Source organism: Dermacentor silvarum, chromosome 3 (assembly GCF_013339745.2).
Source record: "Dermacentor silvarum isolate Dsil-2018 chromosome 3, BIME_Dsil_1.4, whole genome shotgun sequence".
Taxonomy (NCBI): Eukaryota; Metazoa; Arthropoda; class Arachnida; order Ixodida; family Ixodidae; genus Dermacentor; species Dermacentor silvarum.
The window spans coordinates 90035235-90047940 of record NC_051156.1 but is presented as its reverse complement, the minus strand read 5'-3'; the positions used below and the strand labels follow the sequence as shown (position 1 = coordinate 90047940).

The window sequence follows — 12706 nt, the reverse complement described above, 5'->3', positions numbered from 1 at the left end:
CTTCTGTTTAATGTTTACTTAAATAGCATAATTAACAGTGATTTGACAGTAAAGTTCATTATATATGCAGATGATTGTACAGTGCTTCTTTCTGGTCCTGACGCGACCAAACTGGCTTTAATTGACTGTAATAATATACTTGACAAAATTGTTCGCTGGTCTTTCTCAAACTCGCCTAAAATCGATCCTTCAAAACCAAATTTTGTTTTTTTGAGCCAGAAACAAGGCTATTAGGCTAGAGCACGTCATTAGATGTGGTAATGATGATATTGAAATAGTTGAGGAACACACTATTCTCGGCATTACACTATCTTCGAATCTTACATGGGATTCACACATTTTAAACCTTTGTAAAAATCTGGCGTCCGTCAGTGGTACGATGTCACGTTGCCGGGCGCTTTTTTTTTATTCACAAGTTCTCCAGTTTGCTTACAGAAAACCAGAAGGGTCAGGACTAAAGGCGCTAGCAAGCGCCTGACTGAGGCCCTGACCCCTGTACAATCTGCGCTCCAGCGACGCAATCAGGACAGTGTAAGAATAAACGAAAAGGGAGTAGGGGAAACGTGAACAAGCAAATTAAGCAGGCAAGCTTCGAGAAAAAATTATACATGCAATTTAAGAAAAACAAGCACAACCATGTGCAAACATAAAAAAAAACAGCATGCGCAACACAGTTTGGGCGAGTAATAAGAAACGCAATTAACCATATTTGTAGTACTGCTGTTCCAGTTCTTGACGTCACGATTTGCTACAGTACGCATCCGGGAACAAATATAGGAAACAGGGAAACAAAAACCGCCATAGTTCATTACTGTGTCTTACATATAAAAGCGCTGTACTATTCATTGGGCTCGAACTGGCATGAAGAAACATTTAGAGCGAAAAAACACACGTAATCCACAAGAAAACCGCACATCACATCAACAAGCTATGTTCGGTAACATATATTTCTTTTATACAATTTTATTGAAGACGATTGCTTTATTAGGTCTAACATTTCCCTGTTTTCATTTAGGAGCTTAGGAATTTTATACCTCAAGCTTTGCATCCCACACTGTAAAAAATTTCCGTAATTTTAGAGCAAAAACCTACGTAAAATTTACGTAGACCATTCTGTTTTATGAAAAACGGCGGGATTCTACGTAAAAAAGACGGACGTGAGCTCCGTTTATGAAAAACGGCGGTATTCTACGTAAAAAAGACGGACGTGAGCTCCGTTTTTGAAATACGGAGAGCCGTCCGTAATTTCATGAGGAGGGCAACTGAACATGTTACTAGTGAAAAATGAACACGCAAAGAATATAACGAAAAGACACTGTCTACTCTCACTGCCAGTTACATATATCACCATAGACAACGCTGTTTGAACATTATTCGCGTGCGAGCATAGTAAACACACAAAAAGAAGCAGGTAGGGTTTGAGCGGTGGCGCTGCTTACCACCCCTTCATCGCGCCTACACGCTGGGTTGGATTCCTCGACCTCCAGCACAAACAACTGTACGAGTACTCGCTAATGGCGGACGGTGGAGGTGGTGTTCCTGTCGCATTTGTGATTTCACACTAAATAGGAAGGAATCGGCGCTGGATTGTTACACAAGTAAGTGATTTAAGTGTCCTTTTTTCGTTGTTGGTGCACGTCGCGCGTGCGAAATGCTCCGCGATGGCCGGTGATGGGCTCAATTGTGTTGTGTGAGCACGCTCTTTAACGAGATTCCTTGGCCATGAGGATTGACAAAGCGACATTGCGAGTCTGTGATAAAGGGGTGTTTCATTTGTTGTGTTGAATGCATACTCACTACAACTGAGACGTGTAGGCAATATTAGCGGCGTTGACGCCTCTAGTAGCTCCTTTGTCGTCTAATGTGGCCGCTGGTTTACGGACGTTAGCATTCCAGTTAGTACTGTGTTGTGCTGTGTGCTCGGCGTTCCAAAATTAAGTGAAGGCGTTGTACCCGTTAGTATCTTTCTCGACGCGGTGCAACGTTATGTTACCAATATTCGGTGACGCATTGCATCACGGTGAAATTTTATTATTATAAGCTTCGGACGCAGTGCCTTGGCTGGGCGTGCATAATCGCAGTGTTCACGCCCGGGATTGGAAGATTGCTCATGTATGAAGACCTCATTGAGCATGTTCGATGTGCATGCCCCTTCATTACAATCAAATGACGGTGGAGCGTGCTTACTGCCATAACCTTGTGCCACCTGCAGTGGTAGGGAACACGGGTGTCACACGGTGCCCTTTCGTTTGTAGTAGAGCCCGAGCAATCGTGCACGATCGCAATTGAAAGTTGTCCGCGTGATACCCGTTAAGAGTCATTGCAAAGGAAACGGATTATTTTCTACCTGGCAATCTGTATTCGTTTTTTTTTTGACAGCTACCAGGCTGACGATTAACGTTCTGACTCAGTACGTCAGCATATCACGTATTCTGGGAGGGAGGATTGCCGCTTAAGTTCTGCCCATATGCGGCCGTAATTGTAAAACAAATGCATGCGAAAAGTAATTTTGAACTTAACCTTGACATAGAATAGTGGTGGCCAAACGTGCATTACGGACATTCCAAAGTTATATATATTCCTAACAAGTGTAAAAACAAACCAAACTATATGTCAACACTGATGTTGAAGGGAGGTTCACACTTACTGTCTCGAGTTGCATAGACTAATTTTCAGCTTACACGCATCACTGCAATAATTCTAAAATGCGTGCATGTGTTGTAAGTTATGCAGGGCAGAATTTTTGTCAGCTCATTTTTCTAATAGAAAGTGCTTCATAAAGTTTTTTTTTTGCAAAAAGTTAAACGAGGCCATTAGCACTTTATAAAATACTGTGAGCTATCTCACAGCAATAACAGTAACTCAGTGACGAGCTTATATGCAATAGTGTAATTGTATATAAAATGTTTGTGCTTTGCTTTGGATGACCGGTCAGAAAGTAACTGATATCAGTATTTCATTTGCAGCTATTGCACCAGTGAAGGATGTCTGTGTGCCGCCTTGCATTCAGTTTCTCAGTCATGGGGGCCTGCTTGCAACACCAGTGGCAAAGCAGTCTTGCATTGTGCTATTTGTTCTGGTAAGCTGTGCCATTCTATCGTATATCAGTCATGCATATGCAGTCCTAATGGACATTGACTGCAAATGTTGGTTGAATGACAATGCCTATACAAGTATAATAATTGTTGCAGATGCATCCAAAAGATAAATGATGTTTTGTTCTTCCTGGGGCAACCAATTGGTTCAGCATGAGGACATCGACTTGAAAGTGGGATTGTTTCATACTTGTCTCGGTTGCACATGAGTTGTGTTCAAAAAACACTAATCGCACCAGATTTCGGGATTTGAGGCAACAGATAAAACATGCACCAATAAAAATTCTTCGTTTAGTTTGCCTCTATGAGTATGCAAAAACACCTGCATACTGACCTCTAACACTGTCATGCATGGGCTCCATGGTAACTAAGTGTAGCCACAGTTAAGCTCACTGTTAGCCACTGCTCAGCTTACTATAATAGGTGAAGATGCCTCGACGGATTTGCGTGTGACATTGGAAGGTATCATAACAAGGTAAAATATAGCTTCAGCACACAGCTGTGTCACGTGGTCAGATGACCAAAATATATGAATATTTTGAAGGGAATGAACAGCACTACTGCCAGAATGAAGTGAAGGTGAAGGGCACAGCAACACATTCCCTTTATCCTTGTCTATGGCGCCATTCAGTTCCTTCCTAAACGTGCACCAACAAGCCCAGTTCAGAACGCTCTCGCAGTTCATCTGAATACCTCAATTTGTCTAGAAGATTAAGTGATTACACACTAGCATATGTGGGAGCTATTCTGTGAGTTTTGTATGTTTTGAACATCTGCCATGAGGATTCTTCATTGCTCAAAACTTGATATACAACTGCACAAAGCAGCATCAATAGCTACGTTGCTTCCCCATCTTGTGTCGAGGGTCTGTGCGTGTTTCCTAAGATAGTCCTTGTGTCGTCGTCCTGTTTGTCCTACATAATTGCTGCTGCAGGGCAGTAGGATGTTGTAAACAGCACCAACTGCACTTCCTATGATCTCCAGCACATACTTCTTGATGCAAACTTCTCGTCTTGACCTGGTCCGGTTGACATTTTCGTACCTGACCAGTTTGTTGGCCCTGAAAATAAAAAGGTAGTTCCAACTCTCCCTAGCAATTTGCTTGAATTGACAGCTTCCTTTGTGTACCTATTGTATAGCAGTGATAGGCCTTGGCTTCCTTGAAGTACTCCGACTGAAGACATCACCTATGTTCAGCTCCGTTAAATGCTTCTTGGCAACGCATGGCGAAAGGCAGTGCGAACACACTGTTAAAAGCAACCATACTTGGGTCCTGAAGCTCCCCTCCACTTCGTGGTAGTGCCCTTGTGTTCCTGTAGCAACAACACGCTTCAGTGTTCAAGTGCGCTAATAGGAAAGGCCAAGACACTTTTGAGTGTGGGGCATAGATCCAGCACGATGCTCACCACAGAAAACCTTCAAGCCAGATACTGGAGCTTGCCTTCCAGCAGTTTTACTTCCATGAGCACACCTGGCACTGTGGAGGAGACATTAAAAAATGGCTGAACTCCTTGAGTAGCCTTGCTTGGCAACTTCTCACAGACAAAAACGCTGTCAGGTAACTGTAAAACACTAGCTATTGTGGGCACCAGTGTAGTAAAGTTATTTTGCTTCATTGGCAACTTTCTCCTCTATATTAGGTGACGCCTAAAGGCTACTAAATGGGTAGAGTGATTTTCTTCCTGTCTTCTCTACAGTGCTAGATGAGTTCACGTACGGGGAAAAACTACCACTAGACAGTGATCTTCCATTCCTGGACCGCAGGGTTTTCTTTGGTTAGTGTTATGTATGCTGGAGCTATGCCCAATGTTTGGAGGAGGGTATTCTGCCTTCCGCATCGGCACACTCTTTCGCTGTGAAGCTGATCACAGGAACACCAAAAGGCGTCCTCAAGAAATCGAGGCATCACCAAGTGGAGGAGAGCTTCTGAACCCATGTCTAACATTTCCTTAAAGTGTGGTGGCCACTGTTATATCATATTCACAAGGTCAGTCATAGTGTCAAAGAGACTGTTGGGAAAGCTGGAACTTTCCTTTTATTTTTCACGTCGAGCAATCGGGGTACATTGTGCGAAAAGGGTGACTCGGACCGAGCCTTGACGCAAAGTGTAGCAAAAGGCAGAACAGCAGTTCATCAACTGTGCGGTTGTTTACATTATCCCACTATCCAGCAGCTGCAACTACGCAGGACAACAAGCCTAGTATATATATGTTTGTCTGTAAACAAAATTCTTTGCCTGCATTCATGTTGTCTAGCCTTCTCCCGTCTTTTCGTGCTGTCCCCAAGTAATCGCATAGGTACACTCTTACATAACTTGCAATTATAAGATTCATGCTTGGGAATATAATCGGAAACTGTGCCATATGGATGACATAATTCATTACACGTGGTGTTAAAGTGGCTGTGCAGTCTGGGTAGGGGCTTCAAATCTGCTTGTTATAGCAATTCATAAGTTGCTTCCAAACTTGAGATACAAAGATTCAAGCTATGTCTGTGAAAACAGTGCATCATGTTACAAGGAACTGTTAGAACACTCATGGGAAATAGCTCGGTATTGCGAGAGGTTGTAGAAACTTGCTTCAACTTGCTTTCTACAGCATTTTATAAAGATGCTTTTTTAACTCCCGCATCTGTCGTGTTGTCTCATCACAAAACTGTAAACAAATATGAGTATTATGCCTTGAGTTTCAGTAAAGATTACATGAATATGATTAATCCTTTCCGACGCTATGCACACAATTCAATACACCAAGATAGTGCATTAATAGCAATGGCATTGATTAAAGTAAGGATATTTAAAATGTGTCCCGTACATCTTCAAACTCTTCTAATTGAAATAGTGCTGCATGTTTGAATTACACAGGCAAATTGTTTTAGTAAAGGAAGTATGAAGGTAGATGGTTGGGTACTTTGCTTGGTGTATGTAATTGTATGTATGTCACTTCTTTCATCGTTTTTCACAGTGTGTTGCAGCAGTCATAATTTTCAAATGGCTGGATAGGTGCTTTCAAGCCTGGTAGACATGAAATAGTTGATGTTTGCAAATCTGATGTACTTGCACTGAGTTTTTGCATGGAGTGCACATTCCATAAACTTGACAAACTCACTAAAGAACTGAAAACTCCTAATCTATTGTACTTCTGTAAGCATTTTATGAATATGAAGATGTAAGAAATGCGGTGAAGCTAAGTTTTCAATCAACACAACTAATTGGCATGTGAAAGGGTTAAGGAAAGAGGCTCCTTGAAACAATTTCTCGAAACATCGCAACATACCACCTGAGGGTCTCCAACCTTAACCTCTTACTACTGTTTTGCAAATCACAATATTGACTGAATGCAATATTTTTCTGACCAGTCTTTCATGTAATGTAAAGAAAGTTAACACGCCTAGTCTTACATGAAGATAAATTCGAAATCATTTATTTATAGCACTCACTTAGCAGCAGTTCTGAACTTTTCTTTATCAGTATAGTACTTGTGATTCACCTCTGTATTGCTGAGTAGAGGTAGAGATATGGTTAGTTGTTTACTAGAAAGGATCCCGAATTTTCCACCTTCTGATTGTAGCTTAGACCGTCACTTGTACTTCACAAGGAGTGGACTGTGGTAGCTAGGAAATATAGTTTTCCTGAGAATTTCCATGCATGCAATTTTGATTCTGTCCTGCTAGCATGTTTGTATTGCAGCATGAATTTCATAGATTAGAGGCTCCATGAATTTACATTCTGTCGTTGAATGTCTATGAGATGGTTAAGCAGGTTGACTGTATCTAGTTACAACTCCTCATGTCCTGTGGCAGTTACGTTTGTGTGGTTTGGTGCTGTCAGTGTAAGCTTAACATTTCTTTCCTTCTCCCAGGAAGGACACAAGCATTGAGGAGCCATTTGACCTGCCACTACACTGATACGGTATTTGGTAGGTTCTATTACAGGTTTTCTTTCGTGTAGTAGTACCTGCTATAATTCTGTATAACGTAATCAGACCTTTAGTCAGCAGGCTGTTTGATAACAGGTGTTTACAAATGAATAACTAACAAGATTTTCAAGGTCATTAGTGATGCAATCGTTGTACACTGCTGCATTTTTCTGCAAATTAATTGATGAGCCATCCAGCAAGTGCTGCTCTCCTGCCTTAATGCACAAACCTTCAAATACTGTTAACCCTATATCACAAGTGTACAGCAAATGGAGATGACTGTTCACAGCGACAAGTTCATAATGTTTACTTACATGCAAAAGGGAGTCAAACGTCAGGTACACATTTGAAGTTTTCCAAAACAAGTTCATCATCATAGTGCATAAATGAACAAGTAACTTAGCGCAATATAAATACGCAGGCACAAGAAAGGGAGACAAAGACAAGCGCTTGGTGACTCAGAAGTGTGTGACATATATGTTCCAACCAATTATTATTTTCTAAACTTTCTACTACTGATCCAGGATTCCTGTGACTACTTGCCTTAGGTAACATACTCTGTTGCCTTCTTGCCCTAGAAAACATAAGTAGTGCCTTCTTGCAGCCCTTTAAACTGGCAACATCTTCACCACCGACAGTAGAGCATGTTCAGATAAATTCAACTAGACATGCCTGGTGACCACTTAATTTTGGTGAACAAATTTTATTTTGTGCCCGAGCCTGACGACAATGAAATCAATGATATCTTCTATTTTGTTGTAGCGCAAGCTGAACGACAAGGACAACAGAAAGGCAAATTTGACGCACAGCCAGCGTTAACGTTCAACAACAGATTCGTTTCCAGTTCTCATCACTATATATACCCTGAAAACGTCATACAACATGTGTAAAAGCTCGGTAAACATGAACTAAAAAAAACGGGAACCACACGCATGCAGTTTTTTAGCCACATAGATTGACAGACATGTAGACGTTTAACGCGAACAAAGATCGCATCATCTTCCACCTGCTTCTACTCATGATAACTGTTTTTTTTATCTAGGTTTGCGCTTGCATCTTTGGCAATGAAGGGCAAGAAAACCATCAGCAGCCAGGTATTTACTTTGTTATTGTGTTCTCGTAGCCTGTCATTTATACATCTACCAGTTTGACCATTGTAGGACCGTCCACACTCAAAGGAATGTCGTATAAAACACACGTGATGCAATCAATGAATTTGTTTTTGTGTTCATTTTCGCATGCAGTATCCGCAATTCTTTCTGGCTTTGTCTTCCTGCACAGGCTCCCCAATTTATTAGGAGCTGAAAAAACTATGTTGATATCAGACCTTCCAGCAATCTTTATTCTGTGGGAGAAACTATGTATGTAGGGGATGACAGCAACCTTTCTTTTCTTTATGTCGGTGTTTGTACCATTCACTTGCTCGAAACCTTTTTTCACTTGGCTCGGGTAACCAGCGCCGCTTAAACGTGAGACTTGCCATCTGAAGCTATTGTGCATTAGGTGCCGGCATGGCTTCTTGAGCGCTTCACTGAAACACACCTTCATGATTCCCCCTCTTCAAGTTTTGTATGCACGGAATGAAATGGTAAAAGTGGCTTACTTGCCCTAGGTTCTTAACTCCAGCAGGTTTTGTTATCGGTGAGCACAAAATTGATGTTAAGGAATCCAAACTTCCCGTCACATGGCTATCCTGCACCTAATGCACGATTGCTTCGAATGGCAAGTCTCACGTTTAAGCAGCTTTGTTTACCCGAGCCACGTGCTCATGTCAGTCGCAGCAGGACTACTTAAAAAGGCACAGCAAAAAGGTTCTGAGCAGGTATATGGTACAAGTACCGATATAAAGAAAAAGATTTCTGCCATGCCCTACATACATAGTTTCTCCCACAGATTAAAGATTGCTGGAAGGAGTGACATCAATGTTGTTTTTTCGATGCCTACTAAATTAATGAGCCTGTGTGGGAAGTCAAGGCCAGAAAGAATTTTGGATACTGCATGCGAGAAGGAACATAAAAGCAAATTCATTGATTATATCGCGTGTGCTGTATACCGCATTCCTCTTGGGTGTGGAGGGTCCTACATTGGCCAAACTGTTAGATGTATAAATGACAGGCTATGAGAACACAATAACAAATTAAATACCCTGGCTGCTGACGGTTTTCTTGCCCTTCATTGCCAAATATAAGTGCAAACCTAGATTCAAAAAAGCAGTCATCATGAATAGAAGCAGGTGCAAGATAATGCACTGAACTATAGACACTTGAAACATATCAACATTTGGTGACGCATGCATCAGTAAGCCTTCAATGTCATTATCCTCGAAAGAGCTTGATTATCTTTGTTCGCGTTAAACGTGTACATGTGTCAATCTGTGTGGCTAAAAAACTGCATGCGTGTGGTTCCTGGTTTTCTTTAGTTCATGTTTACCGTGCCTTCACACGTGTTGTATGACGTTTTGAGGGTATATATCCCCGCAGTAGCCTCTAATCTTCGTCGTCGTCTTCACTCTGCTCGCCTCTTCGTCAAGGCGAATACTGTTCCGTAGCACTACCCCCGGCGGCAAAAGCGCCGTCCCGGAGCGATTAAAGGCCGGACTCTGAAGCAGTGTAGTAGGCCTTGAGCCTACTGACGTGCACGACATCACTAGATGCCAGAGTAGACGGCGAGGTCGAACTCACAGGTTCAATTTCATACGTCACAGGCGTCACCTGGCGCAGCACGCGGTAGGGCCCAGTGTATCGCGAAAGGAGCTTCTCTGAAAGCCCGATGTGACGAGAGGGCGACCACAGGAGCACGAGCGCACCAGGCGAAAACTGCACGTCACGGTGGCGGGCGTTGTACTGACGCTGCTGAGTGGTTTGCGAGGCCGTCAGTCGAGCACGGGCAAGCTGGCGTGCATGGTCGGCGAGGGCGATGGCGTCGCGCGCATACTCGCTTGTTGAGATCGCAGCAGGAGGAAGTGCCGTATCAAGGGGCAAGGTCGGTTCGCGACCGTACAGTAAATAAAATGGAGAAAATCCGGCGGTGTCGTGCCGGGAAGAATTGTACGCAAATGTGACGTAAGGAAGGGCGATGTCCCAGTCGTGGTGGGAAAAGTAGTGACGAGAACAGGAAATAAATCTGATGTTGGAAGTTAACACTGTGTGCATGTCAAATGTGCCTTTTTGTTGTACCTGTTGTACAGCCTTGCGCTGCAATAAAATAAAAGATGCCATACAAACAAGCCCCTATAGCTGCCCTCATTGTTTGTTTCGCAAGAAAAAGAATTGTCTTTGAAAATAAAATATAGAAGCACCTGTTCAGTTGGAAGCATTTTTTTCTGGATTCTGCCAAATCCGTATTTTGATTAATCCCAAAGAAAAAGTGTTGTGGCTATGGCTCTAAGAATATTTTGGCACAGACTGCAGGCAAATAGCATGAATTCCAACAAATTACCACGGAGTATCCCTGCTACGATATAAAGTAAAACTTTGAAAACACATCATTGCACATGTTTTAAGTTCAGTGTATTTTTCTCTGCATCTATTAACAGCACGGAATTTGGCCATACTGTTGCCATTGAAGTCGCAGACATTTGGACAAATAGCTCTGCCCTCGTTGACTCTCAAAATCCACAAGAAGCGCTCATATTTGGACATTGCTTTAGTTTGAGCTTTACTTTAAAATTTCTTTAGGAGAGGCGTAATTCCCAAATTAAGCACGTCACCCAAGTAATGCTGTCTGGAACGACATGTTGCATTATTTGTTTGGTTCTGGGGTTGCCAGTCAAGGAATGGACAGAATAAACGGTACTGCCTGTAGCTGCCACATATGGGGTCCATGTGTACTTGTTGCAGGTTCATTTACGTCGTGAAAGTGCTACAGGTTACTTCGAAAAGCACAGACTGACAAAATGGCAAATTTTTGGGGGAACACAGCGACTTATGTGGATTGACCTTGGGTGGTGTGTCTACAATTATAACTCTTTAAGGGGGTGGAGATAGTATGTTGATGCACTGACGACCATAACTTTCAATTATCATTGCTTAAGTAAAAAGTATATTGCACATTGATACTTTCATGACAAAAACCAACCAAATCTGAAAGAGGCTGAAAGGCACACATGTTGTATTGCAAGGCATGCTTTCTTCATATTGTTGCTAATTTATAAGCTGGTCATCTGGACAGTACCTCTGGCTTTTGCATCGGAATTGTACAACATGAGTGGTTTGAGCTCGTTTTAAGAGTGCTTCATTGTTGTGGGAAAACAGTGGAATCTGCAAGGTTTTCTATTAGAGCAGTGAAAGTTGAAAGCCATGGTCCGCAGTATGGTGGGGGTCGTGGTAGCTCTACCTACATGCAGAAAATGTAATCTCTGACTGTCAATGTGCACGTGAGAGTTTTGCCTGTTCCAAGTGAGCCATCAAATAACTTGGGTAGATTTCATCTGAAGTTTTTCATGTTATAGGCTAGGAACATATACCAACAAGGCAGAGTATGACATTTTTTTAGAGCACTGGTAGTTACATTTGTGACTTGGAAATCATTTATTGTTGATGTATCTGACTTAAAACGGTGATGATGGTGGTACAGTAAACCTTGTTACAAGAGGCACCCAAGGGACTCGGGAAACATGTCTCTTGTAACCAAGGTCTCTTGTAACCAAAATTCTAAAAACACTGAGGAGTCGGACTAGACCACTTTATTATACATGAGCACCAAAGTGTGTTTAAACTCATCTTTGATGTGAACAGAGCTGTCTCATGGAAACATGGCTATGGCTCCGGAGTTTGATTACCGGCATACAAAGCGACCAGCACCGTATATGCTGTGACAAAAATCCAACTCAATGGTACTCTGTCACAGAGTCGGCGTGGGAGCGCGACGATTATAGAAGCATAATGGCAGAAAATTCAGTGAAATTGGTAGTCTCAACCATGTGAGGAATGACAGCCGGCTGCGGAACGAAACAAAATAGAGCCAAGGGAGTGAAAATTGCAGCGCATACCGGTTAGTACGACGTTAGCCGCATTATGTGAGCGTGTCTGGGTTGTGTCTCTTATAAATAGTGAAGAATTTGCTCTAGGGACATAAAAAAAAGTTGTCCTTAGTAACCGAGTGTCTCTTGTATACAATGTTGTTAATATGGCGAACATAGGAAAACCAACCAAACCATTTTGAAATGTCTCTCATAACCGAGTGTCTCTTGTAACGAGATTTTACTACTAATAGAGAGTCTTAATTGATTGTTTTTTTCCTTTTCAGGCAAAGGCAGGAGGCATCTGCAAGCAACCAGTCATTCCGATTCCCAACCAATCCTTCTAGTCAGCCCATTTCTAGTGTCTTGCAAGGTTTTTTCAGTAAAGCACAATAAACACGCAGTTTCGATTCAGATTCAGGTGGCTTGTTGCTTTTTGGGCACGAATTTGTATGTATGCTTTGTACACGTCATGTACAGAACTCAAATGCAACATGGCAACACTGACACGAAGATGAAGCGGTGTAGAAGACAGTTACACAAGGAGGAAACGTGCACACACAGCATTTTCAGTGTGGTGTATGTCCACTTATGTGCATTGATTTCTGCCCCATTTCAAGCTATATCTGATGTGAGTTAGCCATGTTGTAATGTACAACTTGGTATAACTTATTTCAATGAAACAAACAATTTTCTCATTTGCTGGAGATATACACCCGCATCATCATTTACAA

At 42.1% G+C, this 12706-nt stretch overlaps 1 long non-coding RNA gene across 1 annotated transcript; it reads left to right on the top strand.

Moving 5' to 3' along the window:
* Positions 1–1530: 1530 nt before the first annotated feature.
* Positions 1531–12381, top strand: LOC125943873 (uncharacterized). Its single transcript, XR_007465956.1, has 4 exons — positions 1531–1598; positions 2967–3079; positions 6956–7012; positions 12260–12381. It is a non-coding gene; the product is annotated as an uncharacterized LOC125943873 (long non-coding RNA).
* Positions 12382–12706: the final 325 nt, after the last annotated feature.